Genomic DNA, 14,340 nt, shown 5'->3' on the forward strand with positions numbered 1-14,340 from the left:
GTGAAGAAGGCTGATGGTGCCCGGCTATCGAGACCTATAGCGTCTGGGGACTTAAAGGCTTGAAAGTAAACAAGCGGCCATCTAGCCCAGAACCATAGAATCTTTTAAGACTGCAGCACTATACTTGATTTTGTCTTTAGTTCTTTCATTCTGAAATACTGAGAGTGTTCTTATTTTTTTGGTTTTCTTACTTAGGTCTTTGTACATTTCATTATCATGTTTTACTTTGTCTTAAATTGCCCTTTGAAATTTCCTATTCAGTTCTATTACTTCATTATTTACTCCATATGCTTTATCAATGATATTTTTCTATAATTTGAACGTATGTTGCATCACTGTACTTTGAAATGGTACAAATGTGTACCTCTTCCAGTCAATTGACCAAGTAGCTATCTCCCTAATTTTTTGATATAGGCCAGTGAGTGCTTTAAAAATTTCATCAGATTTTTAAACATTTCAATTGGTATTTCTTCAATACCTGATCCTTTTATGGGCTAATGCCTTCAGTGCAGCTTAGCCTTCTTTCAGTAACATTCATTCTTGATCCCTCTTGAAATAGCTTAGTTTCTATAAGTTGTTTTTGCTATTGTGACTCTGTTTATTCTTTCCACCCTCTTTTTATGTTTCCTGGACCACTCAATAGCTCTTGGTCTGCCCGAAAATAAGAAGTCATAATTAATTTATTATAACATCTGATATATCCAGAACCATCTTCAGAAAAAGTATGTGAACAGATAGCCTTCATGTTTAGGTTTGCTACTGGGGACCTGTCTCATGTTTGCTCAATGACGAATGTGCAGTTCAATCACTTTGAGGGCACATTTCACATTAATTAAGTGTGGTGTCATGGTTAAGTTCCGTGTCACTTTTGCTAAACCAGGATTGTCAGTGTTTTGTCAGCTAGAGTCTTGTAATCCTCCTGACATGATCTAACAGTGTAATCAACTCAGTAATAGGATTTTGTATGAGCAACCAAGCAATTGTAAGATTATAGTGGAGTGTAATTATATGTAGTTCTGTGTGAGTGTAGCCTCTCTCCACTATTGAGTGGATGCCAACCCATAGTGACCCTGTAGAACAAGGTAGAACTGCTCTTGTGAATTTCCACGACTTTAACTCTTTATGGAACTGAAGAAAGCCTCATTTTTCTCTTTCAAAGAGGCTCTTTCAAACTGTTTACCTTGGGAAACATAGCCCAATGTCTAACCACTAGTAGACACTGTGGAGAGCTTCATTTCTTAGTGATTTGTATCTTGTACCTGGCCAATTGATCTCTATTACTTTGGATTTAAACCAACAGCTGCCAGTCCTGCTAGCCATCACAACCTAACACATCACCTGTTGACTTGATTCATCATCCTCTGTATCCACCAGCCATGGTCTTCCTGCATCCTTGTTCACCTCTCTGCTACCTTGGCCTTGACAGCTATGTGAGTCAAGAAAAGCCTCCAGGCTAACATCAGATGTATGGACTGGACTTACCTATCCCACCTCTATATAGATTTTAATACATTCTTATGTACAGATATGTGTATATATATATGTGTGACTGTTTTTACTTCTGTAGAGAAGACGACTTAATGCAGGTGGGTGAAGTACAATTGCTGAAATATGGATCATCTTCTATCCATTTCCTTATGACTTTCATCAAATGAGTAAATGTGCTGTGCAATCAAGGTGTATGAAACACTGCCATCAGGGATTGGTCAGTTTTGCCATTCCACTGTGTATAAGACAATCTTCTTAGAAGCAGAAACAGAAATTCTTGAGACCATCAAGACAGAAAGTCACTAGCAGAGCACATGTTGTATCTGTCAGAAGTAGTACCAGAGGAGCCACGTGAAGATGAGCCTAAGCATGATGAAGCTGCCGAGACCAAGAGGTGGTGTGACAGAGGAGCAAGCAGTATTGCTGGCCCATGGAGACAGACATCAAGAGACTTAACAACTGAGAAGTTGAGTGTGAGGGAGATACTTTGCTGATGGCTTAAGAGAGCTGCTGCTGTGGACCTAAGACTATCTTCTTAATGTTTTATGATCCTGGATTTTGGTATCCTGTTAACTTCCCCTGGGTTACTTGATGGGCTGAGATCCACAAGGTTGGCAGTACAAAACCAAAGAAAATACATGAAACTTTCTACTCCTATAAAGATTTACAGTCTCCGAAATGGTCATGGAAATTCTGCTCTATCCTAGAAGGTTGCTATCAGTTAGAATCAACTCCATGGCAGTGAGAGAAAGAGGTAGAGACCAGAAGAACAAGATAATGTCTGGTTACAATTGACCATGTTGGTTACAGTTTCAATATGACAACAACAAACGTACATAGAAGAAAAAAGAATGAGGTTGAAATTGAGATGTGTTAAGACAGATACAACTCACATTTTGACACTGACAGATCATCAATTAAGAAAATTCAAAAGGACATAGAAAAAAGTTGGAAAGGAAGAAACAATGAACACATGAATAGTAAATGGGAGAATCCCTGTGCGGTGGAAACAGTTAAGCACTCACCTAGTAACTAGTCGGAAGTTTGGTGGTTCAAACCTACCCCGTGGCCCTCCGAAGACAAGCCTGAAAATCTGCTTTTGAAAGGAAAGAAAGCTTTGAAAACCTTATTAAGTAATTACGGTCAGCATAATTGGGGCCACCATGAGTTGCAACCTAAACAACTACAGGTGCATATATGTATATACTGATTTATACTTACACACATATGTATGCATATTGTTAGTTTTTGCCAAACCATTTGACAATAAATTGAACTTTTCCTGCTGTAAATGTTTCAGATATCCTTCCTAAACACATGGATGCTGTCTCATGTGAGTATCAAGGTCATTATCAATAATGCAAATATTTATCTTATAATATAATTACCACTAAAGTTAATAAACTACTTTATATTCAATTAAAAATAAGAACAACCACTAGTGGCTTATGTATGAATTCCTTACAATAGGTGACATGGAAGTAAAGGCACCAGAGGCTCAAGACCAAAGGAGCTGCTCTGTAAGACCATGAAGCAGTGAGGCAGAGGGATGGGCAGGCTTCTTGAGCCATGGAAGCAGAGCCAAAAGCCTGTAAGACTGAGAGACTGAAAACCAAGTGTATGCTGATGGAGAAGAGGCACTACTGTGGACCAAAGCCATGGTTTGTATCAGACTAGGGTAAAGGAATGATTGAGGATGAAGACATGTCTGATGATCTGTGACTTGTTACAATCAGACTTGGGCTGATGTGAAGTTGGATTTTCATTCTTTGTTGATTAGAAAAGGAGGTCAGATGTGGCCTCCATACCATTTCCCCAGGGATTATTAATTGCATATGTACCTGTGAGTCTGAGTATTAATAGAGAAATTTAAAAGGTTGCAAAAAAATTGAGTGGGAAAGTTATCAGTTACAAGGATAATTTCTTTAGGAGGATCAGTACAAGGCTCATTTCTATGAGGTAGAGGTTAAAGATGTTACAAATGTCCAACTTTCCAAAATGCTATATCATTCCATCATCCTTGATATAAAATGCCACTCCTGCACTCAGTACTGTACTTCACTCCACCCCCACCCCCCGCCTCAAAGGAAACAAACTCACTGCCACTGAGTCAATTCTGACTCATAGTGACTCTAAGAACATACTAGAACTGCCTTTGTATGTTTCCAAGACTGAAAGCTTTGCAGAAGTAGAAAGCCTCATCTAGCTTTCAGCCTCTCTGCCCCAGGACCATGAGATTTACTGCAACTTCTCATATAACTCAATAACCATGAACCACAAAAGTTCACCTGGTTGTGGTTGTTGCTAAATCCCAGATTGATGGTTCAGATGTCAATCTGGAGGATTCTTCTCACTCATGCCAAATTGGGAGGTCAGACTATAGACTATTGTAGAAGCTGGCAAATCACATTTGTGATAGGATTGTGACTCACGTTTCAAGAACTAGAGGTCAGATGGAGGTAAACCATACACAGGATCTAGAGCAAGAAAACAAACTTGGCCAAAGAGTTTCTAAACACAGCCAAAGAGAGGCAAATTAGCCCAAAACTAAAGAAGGAAGTCTTACATGGTTGGCCAGGGAAAGGAGAAACTGCCAAGTTGGCTGCCAGGTGCTGGGCCAGGAGGTTTTAGGGAGGTATTCTGCATCCGACTGGTGTTTGTCATGATGCCCCAGCAAAAGACCTAACTTTCTACACATGCTCAGGCTGAGAGGAAGCGGGGCTCATTTAGGTTGACAGTGTATTTTCAGCTGTGTGAAATCAAAAGGACATGATTGTCTTCACTGCATATGTTAAGCAAGTCAGATCTGGTCTCAATTATGTGACCCCCAATTCCTACTTTCTTAATTAAACAGGAATCTGGTTATTTGCCTAATGGGGCAACAGCTTAAAACAGAAAGTTCTTATTTTAACACAGATACCAAATGGACAGCTCATTTTCAAACCACATCCCCAAGGAAATCAAAGGTGCTCACATGAGTCATACCCTTTACTAAGGTGGGCATCAAGCTTCAATCCACCCACTCTCTGTCTCATTCACATTATAGACACCTCATTTGCAAAAGGAGCCATACCCACAGGCATGTTGTTATTGTTAGGTTCTGACTCACCTTGATTTTTCTCTGATCCTCTACCAATCAAGGGCTGCTGTTTCGGACAATATAACTGCATGTGAGATGAAGTCTTGCCATCCTGTAATCCAAGAAGCCTGTGTTTCTTCCTTGGCAGATGTATTTGTGTTCTTGCAGTTCATGGGACTTTCGATAGTCTTTGCCCAAAGTACAAGTTAAATGCATCAGTTCTGCTTCCTTCTTCTTTGTTCATTTCTCAGCTTTCACATGCATATGAGAAAAATAAAAAAATAGCGTGGCTTGAGTCAGATATAATTTAGTCTTCAAAATGATATCTTTGTCCAACTACAGTCAGGGAGAGACCTGTGGCTAGAAGGGCCATATTAATTAATTCATTGAACTACCTCAAATAAAATGTATTCTGTTTCAAAATGAAGATATTAAATTTTTTATTTTCATGTTTCATTCACAAAAATATTTAGAGCGGTGCTCTTGACACAGGTCCAAATAATTTGTTTTACATTCAAATAATTTAAATATATATATTTTTCAAATGTGAAACTCTTTTACATCTCCACTCAATAAATTCTGAAAATTAATAGAAGGGTTATTTACATTGTGCTAGAACAAGCACAAAAATATGAGAGTAGAAAGAAATCATCCTAGTTTATTTGATTTAAAATGAAGTGTCTACTGTGGCAAATATTTTTTATTTCCTTATTACTGATGGAGAAATTGATTTATTGAAGTCAGTTAAGTCCTTTTTTGACAGGAGGTTTTATATATATTTCTTATATTGTATAGATATAGATGTATGTGTCTAATAGCAACCCCATCGTTAGGTTTTTTAGGTCCCATTGAGTCCGTTCTGACCCATAGTGACACCATGCACTATAGAAAGAAACACTACTTGGTCCTGTGCCATCCTCACATTTGTTCCTCTACTTGAGACCATTGTTGCAGCCACTGTGTCAATACATCTTGCTGAGGGCCTTCATATTTTTAGCTGCCCCTCTACTTTACCAAATATGATGTCCTTCTCCAGTAACTGTTCTCTCCTGACAACATGTCCAAAATACTTGAGATGAAATCTAGCCATCCTTGCCTATAAGGAACATTCTGGTGTACTTCTTCCAAGACAGATTTGTTTGTTTGTTTGGCAATCCATACCAGAACTGCAATGAAAATTCATTAATTCTTATTCAGTCTTGCTTATTCTATGTCCAACTTTCACATGCATACAAGTCAATAGAAAAAACAAGGCTTAGGTCACAGGCACCTAAGTCCTCACAGTAAACTCCCTGCTTTTTAACACCGGAAATAGGCCTTATGCCTCTGACTTCCCCAATGAAATGGGTCTTTGATCTTGACTGCTACTTCCATGAGCATTGATTTTGTATCCACACAAGAAAAAATATCTTTGATGATTTCGATATTCTCTCCATTATCCTGATATTACATCGTGGTCTGGTTGTGAGGATTTGGTCTTCTTTACATTGAGTAATAATCCACAGTGAAGGCTATAATCTTTGATCTTCATCAGTAAGTGCTTCAAGTTCCCCTCACTTTCACCAAGCAAGGTAGTGTAATCTGGATATTGAAAGTTGTTAATAAGGCTTCCTCCAATCCTAATGTCACATTTTTATCACACAATATGGCTTCTCTGATTATTTTCTCAGCATACAGATTGGATAAGTATGATCCTATACTACAATCCTGACACACACCTTCCCTGATTTTAAATTATATAGCATTCCCTTGTTCTTTTGCACAACTTCCTCTTGATCCAGGTACAAATTCCTCATGAGCATAATGAATCTGCTCAAGGCCGTCCATAGTTTGTCATGATCCACACAGTGAACGCCTTTTCACAACTGATAAAATACAAGTAAGCATCATTCTAGGATCTTCTACTTTAAGCTGACATCCATCTAACATCAAGAATGATAACCTTTGTTCTAGGTCCTTTCTGAGTCCAGCCTGAACCCCTGGCAGCTCCCTGTCAATGAACTGCTGAAACAGTTGTCAGATGATTTTCAGCAAAATGTTACTTCAGTGATAAAATTATATCAATGATAGGGTTCTATAATTTGAGTATTCTGTTCATTCACCTTTCTTTGGGATGGATGAAAATATGGATCTCTTCTAGTTATTTGGCCAAGTAGCTATTTTCCAAATTTCCTGAAATAAATGAGTAAGTGCACATATATTCCAGTGCTTCATCAGGTGTTGAAACATTCCAATTGATAGTCTATCAGTTCCTTGAGCCTTATATCTGACCAATGCACTAGACCTTTTTAAGGTGGTGGAAAGCAAGGATGTTACATTCAGGACTAGGTCATGGTATTTTCAATGGACTCAAATGCATGTGAAAGTTGGACATCAAATAAAGAAGACCAAATAAGAATTGATGCATTTGAATTATGGTGTTTGTGAAGAGTATTGAAAGTACCATGGAATGCCAAAAGAACAAATAGATATGTCTTGGAAGAAGAACAGCCACAATGGTCCTTAGACGCAAGGATGACAAGACTTCTTCTCACATTCTTTAGGTATGTTGTAAGGAGAGACCAGTCCCTGGAGAAGGACAGCATGCTTTAGAATAGAAGGACAGGGGAAAAGAAGGTCTTTGACAACATGAATTTGTGCAGTGACTGTAACAATATATTCAAACATAAGAACAATTATGAGGATGGCACAGAAAATGTTGGATGTTTTATCCTGTTGTACATAGAGTTGCTTTGTCTCTTGGATGGCATCTATCTCTCTCTCTCTCCTCTCTATCTATCTATCTATCTATCTATCTATCTATCTATCTATCTATCATCTAGCTAATAGTTTATGGGAAATTCTATATTTTCTTGTGTATTGGGCAAAAGTTTATAGAATATATAATCAGTTTAACTTTGAACAGTTTATATATATTGTTTCTTCTCATTGGTCGAAATCTTGTAAATGTAATATCACATCCCATTTCCTCCTTTTATTCCTTTCTCTTTCTAATTTCATACTGTAAATGTGATAGAGGAGTTTACGTTTTGTACCACCAGCTCTTTTTCCATTCCTCCTTTCTTAATCCTTATGAACTTTGTCTTTGTGCAAATGCTGTCCTTTTGATCTTGAATAGCTGATTATTCTAAGTTATATTTATCTCATTAGTGTTATTGTTCCCTTTATGCATTTGTCTATTGCTTACTTGAATATTGAGCTATGGGGTGAGTTCAGTGCCAGTCCTGAAGAATGTCAAAAGGCCATAATTAGTATTTGAAGACTCCTTCTGTGTGAGTTTGTATACAAACTTTTGCAATTTTAACAACTTACAGAAAGTTCACTGAGATTTCCTTAGGCATATTTAAGGAAGCAAGAACACTGATGAGAGTTAGGTATGGCACTCTATTTCATAGGCTTATTAGTTTTTCCATATTTCATGTATTTGAGGATTCACCTGGGAAATATGTTAAACTGGGTTTTGTTTTGTTTTTTTAGCAATGCAGATTGGGTTCTGATTTTATGGTTGTGGTTAGCCAAGAGGCTTCCTTTTAATGTAACATGCCATCATCTATATACATGCAGTTCACAGAGGACACTTTGAGACTGATGGATCTTTCTATAAGAAAAATATAGTATGACATTTATCTTAAATATCAGTACAAACTATAAGGGACAAACATTAAAAGTGCTAACTCTGAATTCAGATTTAATCTTTTGGTCTATTTTATTTAACTTACACAAAGTCTGAGGACTTAATGCTGTTAAGTAACCTTTCTATCTCATTTCTTCCAACTTAAAATGGGGATAGTTGCCTACAGATGGACTTTGGGTCTCCACTCCACATCCCCTCTCATTCACAATGACATGATTTTTTGTTTTGGGTCTTTGATTGACACCTGGTGATCACATAAGCTGGTGTGCTTCTTCCATGTGGGCTTTGTTGCTTCTCAGCTAGATGGCCACTTGTTTATCTTCATGCCTTTAAAACCCCAGATGCTATATCTTTTGATAGCTGGTCACCATAAGCTTTCTTCACCACATTTGTTTATGCACCTGCTTTGTCTTCAGTGATCTTGTCAGGAAGGTGAGCATCATGGAATGCCAGTTTAATAGAACAAAGTGTTCTTGCATTGAGGGAGTACTTGAGTAGAGGCCCAATGTCCATCTGCTATCGTAATCCTAAATCTATAAATATATGTACATAGATCGATTTCCCCATCATATATAAATATATTCACATAAGTACATGTCTGTATTTAGATCTCTATTAATACCTTTCTGTAGGCATTTATACATCCCCTTACAGAAGGGTCACTAGGAGGAGATGAGCTAGTCAGGGTGCAGTATAGCAACAATGAAACATACAAGTTTCCTTTAGATCTTTAATGCCTCCTCCCCCATTCTATCATGACCTGAATTCTACCTTACAAATCCAGCTAGACCAGAGCATGTACACAGGTACAAATAAGAGCTGAAAACACAGGAAATCCAGGACTCCCTCCATACCAATATTGAGAGTAGCCATACCATGAGGGTAAGGTGAAAGTGAGGGGAAAAAGTGGAACTGATCACAATGACCTACATATAAACCCCTCCTAGGGGGATAGACAACAAAAAGGTGGTGAAGAGAGATATTGGTCCGTGTAAGACATGAAAAAAAATAATTGAAGCTGATACCAAGGGCTCAAGCAGAAAGAAAATATATTGAAAATGATGGTGGCAACAAATGTACAAATGTATGGATTGTGATAAGAGTTGTATGAGCCCCCAATAAAATGATCAAAAATAAATAAATAAAATGGGGATAGTAATAGTGCCTACTTAGTAAGATTGTTATGATGATTAATTGATGCAATAAATGCAAAGATCTCAGAATATTCATACCATTTTTTCAGAATTTAGTAAGTGTTCATTATTTTCTTTCATTTGGTTGGGTTTTGAGAAAATGTCAAAATTCTAAACATAAAATACTCTTATACTTGAATTCATTATTATATGATTAAAATGATGAGAGTCATTATTTGGCAAGCTTATGTACTTTTTACATTGCATATTGACTTGCTTGCAATATATTATTCATATACCCAGAGATCATTATATTTGCATTGGTTTAATTATGTTTATAATGTTTTTGTAGACAGTCTCTGGGTTACATATATCTGAGTTAGGAACAGCTCTACTTGCCCTTCAATGTTATAAAATTTATCCTTACTTTAAAAAAAATTGAATCAACCACTACTTGCAAGACATTCTTCAGAACAATCACCTTCAATTCTGCATGTGCAGCTTTTAATTTTCTATGAAGGTACTTTAAGAGTTTCAGGGAACATGGGATCCATAGATAATGCATTTGTTCCAAGAAGTCTCCTCACAGATGACTTATATGATTCTAGTTGGTAAATGAGAAAAACAAGTTCTACTAACCAAAGAATAAAGCTATAATATACTTGTCTGATTAAAAGAGGTGTTACTTTGTTTGTGCTTGCAGTTGTTTAAAGAAAAGTAGTAGACTAACGTTTATTAAATGAATTTTCACCATGAGGTATTTGAAAATATGATTTTATATAGTTTAGAACATTTCCCTATAAAATAGGGAGTCTCTGGGTAGTGCAATTGGGCAAGTGATAGACTACAACATCAATGTCTGGGAGTCCAAATCCCCTCAAAGATACTACTGAAGGCCTTAAAATCTGCTTCTGAAAGGTCACAACCTTTAGAAACATATGGAGTAGTACTACTCTGCATACAAGAGGTCATTATGAGTCAGACTTAACTGGAAGGCAATATTTAAATATAGATGTATGTATATATAATATAGAATTTAATAGGTAAAAAAATTCACATATTTTCCAATTTCATTCACTAACATTGTGACATGAAAAGTAAAGTCCATTTTATAGATGGTGAGCAGCTCAGCATCGGGTTCATGTGCCACCGTACTACAGACGCATGGGACTGAAGGTGGATTTCAGGTTCACATTCCTGAAATCACATTTCACGTGTGAAAACACAAGCTATATTTCTGTTCTTCTTGTCCATCATGTAGATTAAGATTTAATATTCTTGCATCTACTTCCTGACTTTGACCCTTATTAGCTATGTAATGTTGGCCAAATTATTTGTTCAAGTTATAGAACTTTTATGTATCTCAGTTTCTTTCTCTAAAAGATGCAGGGAAACATTGAAACACCTTCCATGAGTCCTTTGGACTACTTATTGATGAATTCATGTGGAGGATTTAGAAGGGTGCCTGTCACAAGACTCATGCTGGATAACCTCATATATAATATTGTTATTTCAATTTTGAAAGCTTTGTTTTGAAAGCTTTCAAAATTGTGAGCATCTTACCACTGAAAACTGTTCGGCACTTTGCAATGATGTTTGGATGAATCTCACATGACTCCATGTGGGCTCTAACCTAGGCAGTGGCTGCTCTGAGGTCGCTCAAGAAACGTGTCAATCAATATTTCATTAAAAAGAACAGACTAAAAAAATACAAATAGAAGAAAAATTTTCAAGTAGAAAAGATAAAAATGAATATATATATTACTTATAATATTCAACCCAATCATTCCTTAAAATATCTACTCTCCCAATTTCTGTCAGTTTAATATGATTATATATGTATATATATATATATATGTCCTTTTCAACTAGTGAAAACAATTATTGAATGAAAATTCGAAGGGAATAAGCAATCACACATTATGTTTCATTCAAAAATAGATTTTTGCATTCTCATATATAATGCATCTTAATTTGGGGGTTAGCGAAAATAATTTATGCACAGATTTTTGTTGCTTTTATAATTTTCTGTTGCCAATGAAAGACAATACACATTTCTTTAGTTCACATGTTTTCTGACATGTATATTTCATCTGCGGCTGCACAATAGAAGACCTATTTTCTTCTGAATCCTTTTGTCATAGTTTGAAAGGATCAATGACTATTCCCTGTGATACTGTTTCCCATGGCTATTTCCTTCAAGCCCTTAAAACTTAGAACCTCAATGCATTTTTTGTCTGCTTAAGAATTTTAAATCTCCTTACTCCATTCTGTGATTATGCTCTCCCTTGACAATAGTTTTGCTAAAAGATTTTCAAACGCTGGGAGTCCTGGGAGTAGAGGCAGGTTTCAACTTTGAATGCTATTTTCTGATCAATTGGAGCTTCTTAATCCTCTTCCTCCTTTACTCGCCCATGCTCTAGTAAATAGCTGTCAGCAAGGGAAGAAGTTCAATACCTTTGGGCCATGACCCACTTAAATGCTCCTTTTGCTAGGGAAAAATCCTGGGCAATCTTAAATGTCAGTATTCTCCTGGAATCCCCTGGTGTCAACCTCAGGGGTTCGATTGCCATGTGTATATATAAATTTCAGCTTCAGATAAAATACTTGAACATATTTCCTCTGTCAGGTGAAGCAGAGGTAAATATGACCCTAGAATATAAAGATTCAATCCATATACACATTGCAAACAATGGCTGAGACAGAGAGGTCTCCTATTATTTGGACCTGGAGGGAAATTCTATAGGTATGTATCATATCCATTACACTTTGATTATTTTTATTCTACCGAGATAATTAATGATTAATCTTTTGACACAACACTACAATGCACTGTTCTATCAAATTTATGCAAAAGGTTAGTACTGGACATTTTCTTTTCACTTACAATTGATTTGTTAGAAAAATTTTATAACACAGATCTTCAGTTTCCTGGGAGTTTGGACACATGTCAAAAGATATTTCTTAATAAAAGTCCTTTTTATGAATTTCAAATGGTTCAGATGGAATAATGTGCCCAAATACCATCAGTTCTATGGTCTTTTAACTTCAAACAGTACACACACAAACACACAAGACAGCACACCCATATCATTGAATTAAATATATATTTTTATTTTAAAAAGATCACTTAATTTTTTTAAAAGTTGATAATCAAGTCAACATAAATACCATAGTTGTGTGCAGAAGTATAGTATTGTATATATACAATGCTTGGTATGGATCAAACTTGGTATTCAGCAGTATGGATTATTAAGTGTATCAAATTATTTTTAAAGAACATGGTTGGAGACTCCTGTTTAATTACTTGAGTTCTGGTTTTTCTTTTAACAACTTTCAGCAATTACAAACCATATTTAGAACAGCTATTGGCTATTATAGACAGACAATATGTTTTCTTTATAATAAAATTCACCTTTACGCTTCTCTTTCACTCTGTGTTCCACACTCTCCTGCAGTTGCTTTTATATGGCAGCTCAAGAAACTTGCATGTTTTAATTTACACGAATTTACGGCTAATCATTGCTGTCTGTCCAATTTCAAGTTTTTCATGCATGCACCTGCTCTCCACAACCCCACACATTACTAATGAAATTAGTAATTTCATTGCTCTATCTTTCCTTCCAGTTGATACTGTTTAATGAAAAAACAAAACAAACATTATTATGCTCTCACATAGAAGCCAGAGTGCTGGTTTCCCCAGTTTGTACTTGAGAAGTTACATGATTCATCCCAATTATTCTTCAAAATACCCATTCTTCCAGTTTCTAGCACTAGTATATAGCTTATCTTTTTTTTAATAATCATTTTATTAGGGGCTCATACAACTCATCACAATCCGTACATACGTCATTTGTGTCCAGCACATTAGTACATATGTTGACTTCATCATTCTCACAACACCTGCTTTCCACTTGAGCCCTTGGTGTCAGCTCATTTTCCCCCTCCCCCCTCCCCGTGAACCCTTAATAATTTATAAATTATTATTATTTTATCATATCTTACCCAATCCAATGTCTCCCTCACCCACTTCTCTGCTGTCCGTTCCCCAGGGAGGAGGCCATATGTAACTTGTCATCTGTTCCCCCTTTCTCCCTCACCTTCCCTTCCACCCTCCCGATATTGCCACTCTCTCCACTGGTCCTGAGGGGTTCATCTGTCCTGGGTTCACTGTATTTCCAGTTCCTATCTGTGCCAGTGTACATCCTCCAGTCCAGCTGGATATGTAAGGTAGAATTGGGATCATGGTAGTGGGGTGGAGGAAGCATTTAAGAACTAGAGGAAAATTGCATATTTCATCGTTGCTACACTGCATTCTGTTTGGCTCATCTCCTCCCTGCAGCCCTTCTGCAAGCGGATGTCCAATTTCACCCGAATGGGCCCTGGGTCCCCACTCTGCACTTCCCCTCATTCACAATGTTATGATTTTTTTCCCCCCTTTGGTCTTTGATTCCTGATACCTGATCCATTCGCTGCCTTGTCATCTTACAGGCTGTTGTGCTTCTTCATGTGGGCTTTGTTGTTTCTCAGTTAGATAGCCCCTTGTTTATCTTCCAGCATGTGGGACCCCAGATTCTATGTAATTTGACAGCTTGGCACCATCTTCTTTCTTCACCGCATTTGCTTATGTACCTGCTTTGTCTTCAGCATTCGTGTCGGGGTAGGCTGGTGTGCTTCTTCCTTGTGGGTTTTGCTGTTTCTTAGCTAGATGGCCATCTGTTTGTCTTCAAGCCTTTAAGACCCCAGATGCTGTATCATTTGATAGCCGGACACCATCTGCTTTCTTCACCACTTTTGCTAATGCACCCCCTTTGTCCTCAGCAGTTGAGTTGGATCAGGCTGGTGTGCTTCTTCCGTGTGGGTTTTGTTGTCTCTCAGCTAGATGGCTGCTTATTTATCTTCAGATCTTTAAGGCTTCAGGTGCTATATCTTTTGGTAGCTGGGCACCATCAGCTTTCTTCACCACATTTGCTTGTGCACCCATTGTCTTTAGCAATTGTGCCAGG

The sequence above is a fragment of the Echinops telfairi genome, unplaced genomic scaffold, assembly GCF_000313985.2.
Source record: "Echinops telfairi isolate 266 unplaced genomic scaffold, ASM31398v2 ScPeMD7_7469;HRSCAF=8507_0, whole genome shotgun sequence".
NCBI classification, from domain to species: Eukaryota; Metazoa; Chordata; class Mammalia; order Afrosoricida; family Tenrecidae; genus Echinops; species Echinops telfairi.